Source organism: Dermacentor albipictus, chromosome 3 (assembly GCF_038994185.2).
Source record: "Dermacentor albipictus isolate Rhodes 1998 colony chromosome 3, USDA_Dalb.pri_finalv2, whole genome shotgun sequence".
NCBI lineage: Eukaryota > Metazoa > Arthropoda > Arachnida > Ixodida > Ixodidae > Dermacentor > Dermacentor albipictus.
The window spans coordinates 44,136,701-44,150,075 of record NC_091823.1 but is presented as its reverse complement, the minus strand read 5'-3'; the positions used below and the strand labels follow the sequence as shown (position 1 = coordinate 44,150,075).

Here is a 13,375-nt window from a genome sequence, read left to right as displayed (position 1 = left end):
AAATTACGGTAAACTTTCACCGTCGCGGGCATGGCATATATAGACACAAAACATGACAACTTGCGTATAGTGGAGCAGGCTACGTCGCTTAGGTAGTCACTCTTCACAGGCTACGTATACAGCAATCATTCGTGCTCTCTGAAGAGTCCTGTGCATGCGAAGAAGCTATACTTGTTTGCGCCCAATGCTTCATTTGTGCTTTCGATAAACATTGCTTCATAGCGTACTATTTAATGACACAAACGTGCTAACTTTGGGAATAATATAATGTGAACATCGTTTTATATTATTGTGATAACGACTGTTCATTATTCGTAAACTATTCGAAAACATATATTCATTGTTCGCTTCGATTCGATTCGCTTTTGGCACCATTCTATTCGCATTCGATTCGCTCTCAAAAATCACTATTTGCACACCACTAGACAATTGGCGCCTTTATACATGGCATAAGTATAAATGGTATAAACGATGCGATATATACTTAAATAGTTTAATAAGGTATGTTGATGTGTGGCTCTACGTTAGAGCGTGAATAAAACCATTCAAGTATACGCTGGCTCGATCGACATATCCTCAGCTTTTTATAGCCGCGCGTCAAAAACCTATCTTCGATTTGTTCTGGTAATTAACCAACTCTTCATATCACGAGCTTTGTTGCTAACACTCAAATCTAGTTCGCTGAACAACACAAAGACGGATCTTAATTGGCCGCTTATGATTTGCACGGGCTCCAACCAGAGTTTTTTCTGCTGAATCTGGATGATGAGTGAGGGTGAATGGGATAACTTTAATAGTTGCTCAGCATTTTTTCCTTCAAGAACTTGCGCTCTTGGTTGCCTTATGTTAATTTTTTTTTCAAGCGCATTTTACAACCTTTCCTGTTGAATGGCGGTTCGAATTCATGCGCTTAACGCGCCGGCAGTCTTGAAAAATCTTAAAGCGCTGTTGGCTTTAGATTACGGGCGTCGTATATGTTATATCTTGCTCTCGTGTGCACCCATATATTCCTGTTGCGCACCAGACACGTTCTATAAGAACGTGTTTCTTGTATGCGGTGTTCGAAATATTCAAGAACTCATACGAGGCAGTGTGAACTTATATGTAGGGTTCTTTGCGTTTAGTTATCTGTCCTTCCGTAAATTGTTGTGCACAAGGGGTTATTCACTCTCGCTTTATTGTTTCATTAGTTTATCCAATTAGCAACAAAAAAAAAGAAAAAAAAGAAGAAAGAAAGAGCAGCAGGCATGACTTTGATAATGTCATCGTCTATTTATGAAGGTTGAGCCTGTCGACATTCTTAATACGAGATATCGCTTTATGAGTGTACGAGTAGGCATGTTCCTGCATGCTCGCACTGGCGTGAGAGCTTTCTTAGCAGCTGTTAAGACGATGCGTACAGTTTGCAAGGAAGCGTCGGGACCACGATCTAGGACAGCCGTCTTACGACAAGAACAAGCACACCGACTTCACGAGGGCTTCTCAGATTCTCGAATCGTGCTTCCCAGCGTAAGCAAATAACCTTCGCTCCACTTTGGCCTATTCGTCATAACCAATGGGACGCAGTGTTGGTGGTACTACGACAACATCGCCAGAACTGTTTCAATAATTCACTACTGTGGCGACTGACTGCGAACTTGCGTGGCCAGAATTTACAAAAAGATTTTTTTTTTTTGGCAGTGTACGATCACTTTCCCGCAAAAATCAATCTACGGCTGCCGATATGCCAAATAGCGAGGCTTACAACTCCGAAGAGTCTCAGCGCTGAAGGTGGTACAGTTAGCACCATCTTCATCATTGAAAAGCAAGCCGAAAAGAGCAACGAATGGAAGCAACCATGCGAAAAAGATTGCCCTTAGCAATGTGAGATGCAGCTGGCAATTATGATGAGAGTTACAAATGCGCTTCCCAGAAATCTTTACTCGCTGTTGCCTAGCTAACGTTCTACTTCATATTTTGCGCCGTACTTACACTACCCTCAGGCAGCACAAGAACGCGTTCAAAAATGTGATAGGCTAAATGCGCTGCGAGTGTTGTAAATTCACTTGTTGCGCTATTTTACGCGCAATTTATTTCCTTCATCTCTTACCTTTCACTCATTTTGTCTTTGCTTCTCATTATTCTCTATCTCTCTCTGTTTTCTCGGCCAGTGTTTGTACAATGGCTTTGACTTCACCTCGCCCTTTGAGTGTGAAGGAAGGCGAGGGCGTCCTCATGAGCTCTCATTCTTCTTATGCAGTTATCTGTGTCCGCTCTTAATAATCACTTCTTTATGCTCTTGCGAGGGATTGCGACTTTGATTGTGAGGGATTGACGTTGTTTAGTTAGGGTCGCTAACTGCCGAAGCCGCGGCATTAAATGTCTGCGCCCTCTGATTTCTGAGAATAACGCACACGCGCGCGCAAGTTGTAACACACTGCAGTGATAGCATTTAGTCGTGGGCCGTTGCTGGACGACCAGATAAAAATTTCGCACAACGTCGTCTGTACAGAGCTATCAGCTAACTACGCAGACGACTCCCACCAGTTTCGACGTTTCTTGACGCCGCCGCGAGATGGCGACTGCGTTCGCCGTTCGCAACGCGTCGGGTCCAAATCCCACCGGGTCTCGCTGAGAGACACCAGCGCCACGTCTGGGTCGGCGGTAACGGCGTCCTTCCTGGCTGGGGCCTACCACAGTCGGCGGAGCCGCGGTAAACACTTTCCAGATTCTCGCAATACCCTCCTCTCCGCTCCCGCCACGCCAACTCATTTGAAGGAGGACAGACCACAAAAAAAGAAAAAAAGAAAAATGACCCCCAAGACAGTCAAAACAGTAGAAGGGATGGGAAGACGGGGAAGGAGCGTTCATGCTGTCTGAGAAGAAATAAGATAAGCAGACTCAAAAGAAAGGGGAGCAAGGGGAATACAAGGCATGGCGGAGCTCGGAAAGGGTGTTCGGGCAGTCTGGAAAGGGTGTTGCGTTCATGCAGAAAGGGGGAGTCGAGACATGGGAGGGTGGTGTCAGGAAGCGAAAACCAGTTTCCTCTTGGGGAATGAGCGAGACACTTGCGTCGGCAACAAAAAAAGACACGAGAGAGAGAAAAAAATATATGGTTCAACATGCCGTGTGCAGAGGAAAAGAAAGCGCCGTGCTTGAAAGCAGAGCGCTGCGATGAGAAGGTCACTTGCAGCTAAGGAGGGTTCGACGAACTCTGCAGCAGAAGCGGTTTGCCCGAGACGAGCCTGTCTCTCTCCCCCTCGGAACGGGGATGGGGGTGGGAAAGACCACAAGTGTAACAAGTTGCCGCAGAAGAAGAAGAAGCAACGTTAACATAAGAAGCGGTAGAATAGTGTGGTAAACGCGCGGTGAGAGTAGTCCGGTCCTGGCGCAAGTCCTCGCATCGGGCGGCCATGATGGCGGGAAGAAAGGGAAAACCCATTTTCTTGCGACCTGAGCGCGCTCGGCGTGAAGCCGTGACCTGACGAATGCACTTGTCTCGGCTTGGAACGCAGACGCGGCGTGGCCGTTGGTATGCTGCCATCCCCGGCTTAGACATGGTGGCCGGCCTGCCCTCCCGCCAGCCTTACGTCTCAGCCTGCTTGTCACGCAGCAAGGCGTCTTGTCCACATAGAAGCAGGGACGCAGCGGTTAGGCACAGCAGGCTGAACATCGCCTCACCGAAACCCGGGAGTAATAAACTAGCGAGTGGAGTGGTTCTCCACCGCGTGCGGTCTGCGTTTAACCGTCGGCGAGTGGCGATGTTCAAGTTGGAGGAGTTAGTGCAACATTTCGGCGAGGCAGTGCAACTGCGGCAATATTTGGATGTATGGCAAATGAAAAAGCACTTATTACGCGAGTGACCTTCCTGTTCTTGATATTGCCGGTTGTCGCGGTTGTAGAAAGACGCCGAAGCCGAGTGGTCTTATTAAGCATTTTGTCTTCTCGCTTCGCTGCGTCCAAATGCGCTCATGAGCGAAGTGTGGTTTAGGCAGCAAGAACAATGCAGAATTTAAACAGTAAAGTTGTTGTTCCTTTCAACCTCACTAACGGTCGGTTTCGAACTGACGAACAGACAGACGCCGCTGCCGGTTTGCACATGTTGGCCACGTACAACTATTACTGGAGCGTGGCAAATAAATTTTGTATATATCCTCAACGTGAAGGAAGTTCCCTAAAAAAAAAGGGCAACTATTGCCCTCCTTCCCTTCCCTGAAGAAAAAAAATTAAACACCACGTTAAGCCTAACAGTCATGGCGTAGACCGGAACGACAAATGACGCGCACGTTAAGCTTAACTCTTGTAATCGCGCAGACTGAATAAAACAAACTACGCATTATAATTAAACGGCATGTTAGGCCTAACTCTCGTCATGATGGCCGCTACCGAATTAATGCGCGAGACGGATTAGAGTATACCTGGAGCCACGAATAATGAGTCACCTCGCACTGGAAGAATGTTTGGGGCATGCAGGTCTAACGACTACCCGTTGGCCAACAATGGTGCACAAAAAAAGTTCAAATTAAAGAAATTAAAGCGAAGGTGCTACATTTCTTTCACACGTACACCTCCGAGAGTGCAGTATCAACGGTGATTGAAGTCGAACTGTGCCTGTGGGTGAGGTGATGCAAGTGCAGCAGGTATCGTACACATTAAGAAACGCTGTCGTCACAAAGTCTTCACACAAGAACACACACAACAACAACAACAAAAATCTTCTTACTCCACCGTGCCTTTTCTTTCTTGTCACTTATTGCACACGGCACAGAACCGGCGCGTGCGACTTCCCTCTTCTGATTCGCGGCTGACTATTTCCGTTCGTTACAAAACTAGTAACAACAACCACCGTCTCAAACGGCCGCAGCAGCGGCTTTCCTTTCGGTAATTCACGCTCTCTCCTAGGATTTTCACGGCAGCCCGTTTGGGGATGACGCGTGGTTGTTACGTTTTCCGGCCGTTATATGCTGATTTGGGAGTTACAACGTGGCAAGGAAACCCGCACGCGCCTTGGGCGCACAATGCCCACTGTTTCTGCTGCAAGCTGTTCGAACTCGCAGTGACCTTTGACCCCGTGGCTGGATTTCGCGAGTCCCGAAAAAGTTCACTGCCCTCTCTGCGCGCGTTGCAGACTTTGCAGTGCCCGTTAAAGCTGCCATTCCTCCCCGCGCAGATGAGCGACCGACAACGCCTTGGGCGTGCTGCCACCAAACCTCGCATCATTGTGTTCCACACCCGCTTGATTTCCAGGAACGCGCGGATCGACATCCTCCGTTGGTTGCCCGAATTTATCAAGGTGCAGGTATCTAATGTGTACGGGCCCAACGCGGACCCGTGGAAGCGCCCATGGTGCGTATGTGTCAGCGTTATATCGTTTTTTTTAAATTTTATTTCTTTAAACAAATTTCGATTTCTATAGTCATCATTGAAAGCCTGCATAGTGTAGCAGCGCGTTGGCGCTGGGCGAACTGGTGACCCACAGGGTTCACTCACTTTTCGGGGAAAAATGTCGCTCTCTGGCTGGCGGGTGCCACTGGCAATTTTTATTCAACGACTCTTTGTGTCAATTCTCACAGTGCGAAAGAAACAAAAAGAAAAAAAGATAAGGTGGTTTTCGTTTTTTTTTTATATACTCTCCCAAAAAAAGTGAGAGGGCATTTGTTTTGCCCGGTTTTGCTTCCTTTCACAGGACAGGGGTCCGCCTGGAGAACGGACGGAGTGTGTGCGTTGCTCTGTTGCAGACCCCACGCCCCATTCCGGAACGAAAAGGAAGAAAAGAGAAGAAGAGAGGTCTGGAGAGGGGAGGGGGTGTTGTCGGCGCAAGAAAAATAAATGTGTAACGATGTAAAAGAAAGAAAGAAGTGAGCGATGGAGAAGTCCAGAGCAATGTCTGCTCTGCAGGAGCACTGTGCCTCGCTCGCCTCTCTGGGCGGTGGCGGGCATGGCTACCCCGACGAGCCAAGAATCGAGAGAGGGTATAGGTGGGGAGTACGACTGGCGGTAAGCTTACGCTGCGTTTCTCCCCTTCCTTTCTTCCCCTCGACGCAACAACACGACGGGCAAGAAGGAAGAGGCTGTAGAGGGGCAGGGAGGAGGAGGGGGGGTCTGAAAGGGCCGCCGCTCCCCCTCCCCTCCCCGTCGACTTCGGGCCTTTCGGGAGGGGCTCCAGTTCGTCGACCTTTCCTTTCCGCGCCGATTCAAGGTCGTCCTCCCGCGAAACCTCCTCAACGGGGTCGACCACTCTTGCGTCACGGGAAACCGCCGCCGCCGTTCGACGAGCCACGCAACAGCAGTCGCTCGAAAAGAAAAGAAAGGTAGAAGAGATGCCAGCTCGAGGTAGACTGCCGAGGCGCGCGCGCGCGCGAGGTGCAGCAGCCGCCGTTGCCTTCCCCGGTCGGGAGGGTTCGAACGGCGGCCTCGTCCCTTGGCCCTGCGAGGTCGAAAGAAAAAGTGGTGGCGACAGTGGTTGCGGGGAAGAGGAGTTGGGGGGGGGGGGTAGATAAAAAACAAGACCGGGGCTAGACAGCGGGGAGACGCCCAGCGACCGGCGGCGCGTTGTGTAAGGTCACAAAGGCGTCGTCGGTGGCCACGCCGGGGTAGACACACAGCAGACATCTGCCGCTGATTGGCCGGCGGCATGCGCGCGCGCGCGCGCTCGTCGGCGCTGTACGGGCAGCGTGGCGCACGCTTCCACGATTCTGGTGGCGTTCTTGACCGATATGATTAATAGTGGATGCGGCCGGGGACCCCGCGGCCAATATGTATACGGCGCGGACAATTCCGATCTGGCCGCTTTATAATGGGACAGCACGCGGCGTTCCTGAATGGCGTCGCGTCGCTGGCTCCCGGCCGAGAGAGATCGACGCGACATAGACCTTGTCCGCTCGTTTATTTCTGCCTTGAATTCGCCTGTTGTTCGCCGCATACTTTGCCGCCTTTCTCACTTTTTTGCCATGATTTCGTTGTTGCCCTCACGCGCGCCGCTTGTCCCTGCAATGCCGATCAGTCACTGTCACGTGACACACGGCCCAGTTGCGCAACACGAGTGACCCGAATGATATGGTTAGCTAGAGAAACGGTTAAGGGAATTCGTTGCTCTGCGGTGGTGTCACAGTTCGCAGGGCATTGGCCTCGCGTCGCACGAGTCATATGGTACTGAAAAGGGGGAGGGGAGAGCCAATGTCACGCGCTCGGTGAGATAGATGTACATGCTGCGGCGACGGGCCTGGAGCAGCAGCGGGACGGGGGGAGCCCGCGCAGTCGGTGCCCTTTGAAGCGGGTCGGGAGACTCTAAATTTTAATACGTTAAGCCGCTGTCGGAATCCAGAGTTGTGCCGAATCCCGCCACTTCTCACCCTTGGCTGTGTAGATGATGTGGTCAGCAAGGCCGTTTCCGGTCATTTCTCACTGTCTAAGTGTATGCGCAATAACAAAATTCATTTCTTTTGCAATCCTCTCTGCGGATGCAACAGTCGACGACAGAGGCTTTGTGGGGGAACAGGGTGCTTCTAACGGCTCTGGTGAAACTTTACGAAACGGGCAGCCGGCCACCCAGCTGCAGTTGCGCCGAGGGCCTTTCGTTATCTGTTGGTTGCGTGCCGGGGGGATAACCCCTTGGCCCTGTTGTAAACTCAACGGGTCAAAAGTTACCGGAAAGCACGCAACTTCTTTCCTTTGCGTTTATCTGGCCGGATCTTATCTTCGTCCCAAGTGTGTCTGCTATGCAAGTGGGGGACGTTCAGTGCCGAAGAAAGCATGCTCGACGGCACAAGTTTTTTGGGGCTCCCGACAGGCCTCTGTATAGTCGAGAAAGTGGCGGTGCCCTCGGGAAGGCAGAGCCACTTCGTTCTCCTTGTGTTTTTGCGCTGCATTTAGCTTCGTAATGCGCACCGTCAAGCGGTCACGTCGTGGATGTGTCTCGGAACACCATGGCCAAGTCTATCTTGATTCGCAGACTGCCCAACGTTGGCGCAACTGAATTTCCCTGACAGGTCCGGAATGCATTGATGCGGCGCCTGCGAAGAAGCCAATTCAAGGCAAGTGTGTATGCGGTGACTTAAGTGTCCGAATATGCAAGTAATGGCGCAGATTATCGTAGATGTGTGTATATATGTTACGCAACTTTGGCAGGTGTTGTGGAAAGTGTGGTGTGAAGCTGCAAAGTGAAGGCAGCGCCCAACAGCTAGACTTCACCTAAACGATTATCAAAGGCACAGATTTTGAAGGAACTTAACATGTTGCGGCCATTTCTTGCCGGTTGATACTGTATATAATGTATTATGCTGTAGTAAGAGGGATATTTAAAGGGCATCCCATTGTATGGCACAAAGGTTCAACGAGGGTAGTTTGCGCATAAAGATGCGTTGTAATTTGCAAGAAAAAAAAAAGCAGACATCAAAGCAAAACTATATGGCGAGTTGTGATGCTTGCCGCGGGAGGTCTTATGACTTATACTGACGGTGGAGCTGTCCCAGACGTCGTGGGACTGGCTGCGCATAGCAACACCGCCAGCCAGCCATCATGGCGCACGCAACTGGAGCCGAGAGTGTCGGGCACCGCCTGTGGTTTCAGCCAAGAACACACATCAACGCAGTGGTTATCTGTGGCTTTCGCTCATTGGGGCTCCCCCCTTTCATCCAAAACCTGTTCTCTTTTCGTGAGAGACAGAAGCGCAAAAGAAAGGGAAGCGGGTGTTGCAAGATGGGGGATGGCGAGAGACTCTGTCATCGCGTTCTGGGCCACCACTGACCGCGACCAACCATGAAGGCGGAGAGCTTCGCAGACAAGTCTGCCGCCGCCGTGCACACAAACTGGGACCCGAAGGACGCAGGGGAGGCCGCCGAGGGGATGTTTGAGAGGCGAAGGGTTCGGCTCGGGTTAAGGAAGCTCGGAGCAGGAACTCATCTCGCGTGGTAGGCGAAAAAAAAAAAGAAGGCAGCCGAAAGTTTCCCAGCCAACTCTTTGAGAAGACATTCCCAGACGGGGTGAGGGTGGAGGCATGTGCTCTCCACCCACTCCCCGGCGGGGTAGAGAGGCTGAAAGGGTGACCTAGTTCCGGGACTCCCCACCGCACCTTCCCCATTGTCGGAGATCTCTTCGCACCCCTCCGTCTGGCGCTCGGAATCCTTTCTTTTCTCCGAAGGCGGCTTCCCCCTTTCCTTGCAGGACAGACAGGGCTGCTTGTCTGGCTGGCCCCAACCCTGTTTACGGAAGTCTGGACTCCAGGTGTCTCTTGTGCCACCCTGCGCCGAAAAGAGAAGAAAAAAAAAATTCAACGGGTGAATAGGAACGCACAAGCGTTCCTTCTAGGTCACGGGGCTGGTGGCCCACCGCGGGAACCCCGCGATGCTGACAACGTCCTAGCGAAGCGGCGACCGAGTCCGAGACTGGCCGGTGCGTTTTGGGGGCGAGAGTCGTTCGTTTGGTACTTTTAGAATTTTTTTTTTTCGAACAAGAAATCACTTCCCCGGGCGAGTGCGCCTTTTCTGGAGGCCCTTTGTTCGGAGCGCGGAAAATCCGCCGCCACCCGTCTGCCCGGGCCCGTCTCGGAAGCCAGCCGCGCGTTCGAGCGCTTGTTTGAAGGTATACACGTTGTGAGCGTGGTTAGAACAAACGTCGCACCGTCGCATCACACTTGCTGTCGAAACGATCAAAATGCAGGCCGACCGTCGGCGTCTGCCTCAGAGTGTTTGTTCATCGCTGCATGTTATGACGTTCTTGAATTTAGATACTGCAACTTACAGCAACATGCTTATCAGGCGAACGACTCCTTTAAGGTGGACTTACATTGCGTAACAACGCGTAGAAACGTGCCATTTGGTGGCGAGACCTCGCCGGCGAGCAAGTAACAAGACGTACTCACGAAGTAAACGCGCAAGTTTTGTCGTGCACACAAAATGCCATTGTCGCACCACGGCCTCTGGATATCCAGTGGCCGCGATCGCACGTGCAGAAAGCTGTACACTTCCACGGAACCTGGAGCGCGCGCTTGCCTTGAGCGAAAGCGCCCGGGCTTCCCCTGCTCTCGAACGCGTCCCAGCAGCTGCGCGGCGCCCGCCACGCCTTGCACGAACTCCCGCGCGCCAGTAACGAAAGCAAGGCCCAAGACTGAGGTGAAAATTGCGTGACCGCGTGCGTGCCACTTTAACCCGTGCTCCTCCTGCTGCCGCTGCTGCTGCAAAACACGCCAACGGGGCAGTGGACGCTGCTCACGGAGCCCGCATGGATGCGCAGAAAAGGGGCACCAATTCGGGAAGGATGTGGGTTCTCAACCTTTAGTACAACGCGGTGTCCGATGCTCAAGGGGGAGGCCAGCTGGCGGCGTCAACCGCGGAAACGGCGGCGCAAGCGGTGGCCGGGTCTCCAGCGGGCGTTTCGGAATGAGGGGCAAGCAAGCAAGCGCTCCGGCAAGAAGGTGGCCGCAGCATGCTCGTCGGGGCCACGATGGCCGAGAGAGGAAGAGAGAGAGCTTGGCCGCGAAGACCCCCGGCTCGAAGGGGGCGCCCAGAAATAGCCGCGCGCATGGGGCCCCGCGCTGGGGACGTCCCCGCGCCGCGGCCTCAACTCTTGCTGCCCCGGAAATAGCATTTGCTGCTGCACCCCGGGCACCGTCGACACTTCCGTCTCGTCTGTTTGCCCCCCTTGCTGTGGGCGGTGCAGGGGAACACACACATACACACGGCCGGCCGCTCTTCAGAGCGCGCGCAGTGGCTGTTCGGTGCCACTGCGTTCCTCCTGGGAGCGCGCTCCGGCGCTGCTGGGTGTCTGCCGGACGCGTTTGGTATATAGGCTAAGGCAAGAAATACAGGGATAACAGGGATAGCAGTTGGGAGTATTGCATCCAGTATTCGTAGCGCCTGTCGAAAATATCACGTTTCTTTAAAGCGACCACCTGAGAAGGCAGCTCTCGATGTCTCATCCCACGATCCAATCCTGGGTGAGCGATGCGGGAGATTTTGGTGGCGTCATGCCCTCACTGCCATCGTGTCGTCATCCTCAACCTGGTCTTCGGTCTGTGCCTAACGCTTCTTCACTTGAGGCATTCCTTTGAGTGGTCATCCACGTTTTTCTCTCTCTATTTCTTCGCTTCTCTCGCATGATGTCGCAGTGCACGGGGCGGGATCCAACGCAGTATACGGTACATGTGTGTACATCCTTAATGACGATCCGGCACTGCAGCATGCTTGCGAAAAGACAGAGCAAGCACCGGAACGATTTCAGCGCTGTGCTTATTTGGTTGTTAACTGAAGCTTCACGGCGCAAGAGCAGCAAGGCCATAAAACATCGCAACAATACTAAGCAGGTATCCGGGGCTGTCCACATATACACATGAAATTTTGAGATGCCGTCGTAGTGATTACACCGACGGAAGCACGTACGTATGCATAGCAGAAACGTAATGAGGAATCACAAGGCAGAGCATATTAAAGAGGGGGAAACATGTGAAGGAATACCGATACAAAGAAAGGCTCGTCACAAAACGTGAGAAAGTTCGTCAATGCTGCCTTTGTGGCGTGCAGCCATGCGTCGCCGGCATCCAAAGTTGACTCTGCACCCGGATGGAACGTCCTTGCATCATATGTATACAGCTCAAAACGTCTGGCGTCGCAAGGTCGTGCAGCGAAAGCAGCCGACGCCGGTTTCCCTCCGCATGCGAGGAGGGTGAGGGGCGGTAAGTGTTCGAGGTGAAAGCAGCACAGAGTGGAGCGTCGGTGCGTTGCAACGTCCACCGCGTTCCGCTTATCGCCGGACGGACAACGTCTCGACAGAGACGCCCTCTCAGCGTCGGCCGCGGAGCGCGTTGAACCTCGTTCCCGAGCACCCGGTTATCTTCTCAGCCCTTGCTGTCCCGATGACCGAAAGCGACGCCGAGTCAACGAAGCAAGAGACGACGGCGAAAGGAAGGAGAAAATGGAACCCTCTATATACTTAGGTCGGAAGTGGACGGCTAGCACCCGCATTTCTGGCGCAACGGAAAGCGAACAGCATCGCATCCAGTTCAGCGGGCCGCGAACGCGTTTTTCCGAGAAAAACACGGTACACCCGCCCGCTCGAGGAGGCGGGCGCGCGCGTCTAAAGGGTGCATCTATACTGCTTCTGCCGCCGCCGGCTCGGTGTTCGTGGGCATGGGAACCGAAGGGCTGCAGTAATTGTGCCGTGGCGACCCCGTCAGCAAAGGGGCCTGCCCCGGAGTACGTGCAGGGGCATATGGAGGTGCGCGTTCTGTGGGCTCGGGGCTTCTTCAGGTAGTTGACCCAAATTTGGCGGCTGGAGCGGCGGCGGGACTCCCCCCTTTCGGTGCTGGCGGGGTTCGTGCCGAGGAGCGGGCGGAAGGGTTGGCTCCCCCGAAAATACCCGTTCTCGCGCGCGCTCCTGCAGCCGGGTTCAGGCGGTGGTGGTGGGGGGTCGCGGCGGTGCTGGTAGGGGGGGCCCCACGGGAAAGGGTTGTGCGGGAGAAGCGGCGCGGCGCGTCAGTCGTTCGTCGGCATGCCAGGCCGCCGGGCCCGGCCGCCGGCGGCTCCTCAACGGCGTTGCTGCTGCTCCCCATCATCGTAACCGCCGCTGCTGCAGCGCTGCCGCTCGAGCGGCCACCGCGCGCAGGGAGAGCGACCTTCTTCGTCGGACCAGGTGAGGAGCGACGGCCGCGCTTTCGGCTTCCTATACCATGAGGGACGTTGCTCCGGTTACCACTGCTCGCGAGATGGAAGTTGGCTGCGCTACGGCTCGTGACGATCGCGTCTTAATTGTGTCGCCGCTGCCCGCGAGTTCTCTATAGGGTGCACGTACTTTTTACGACAGCGTGGTACGGCTTACCGTGAACAAAGATGTACAGAGCTGTTTTTCTAAAACGTGTTTCTTTGTTTCGTTCTTTCTTTCTACCTGCCGTGCACGTTGCTCAGTGGCTATGGTGTTAGGCTGCTGAGCACGAGGTCGCGGTATCGAATGCCGGCCACGGCGGCCGCATTTCGATGGGGGCGAAATGTGAGGACACCTGTGTACTTAGATTTAGGTGCACGTTAAAGAACCCCAGGTGTTCGAAATTTCCGATGTCCCCCACTACGGCGTGCCTCATAATCAGAAAGTGCTTTTGGCACGTAAAACCCCACAATTTAATTTTCCTTTCTTTCTTTCTTTCTTTCTTTCTTTCTTTCTTTCTTTCTTTCTTTCTTTCTTTCTTTCTTTCTTTCTTTCTTTCTTTCTTTCTTTCTTTCTTTCTTTCTTTCTTTCTTTCTTTCTTTCTTTCTTTCTTTCTTTCTTTCTCAATATAGTCCAGCATGAATTTTTGTGCAGTGGCGAACAATGGAGGATACTTTTCTTAAATTGAGAATTCTAGCTACAACCTTTAAATCAGCGTCAGTCTTCCGTCTCGGAGTTGGACACCACCCCGCCATCTGTCGGG

General features: G+C 52.9%; 1 protein-coding gene across 3 annotated transcripts in view; it reads left to right on the top strand.

The window, feature by feature from the left end:
• LOC135898209 (protein krueppel-like) overlaps nucleotides 1-13,375 on the top strand; it is a 184,832-nt gene that overhangs the window by 63,503 nt on the left and 107,954 nt on the right. The gene's annotated exons all lie outside the window — the stretch shown is intronic.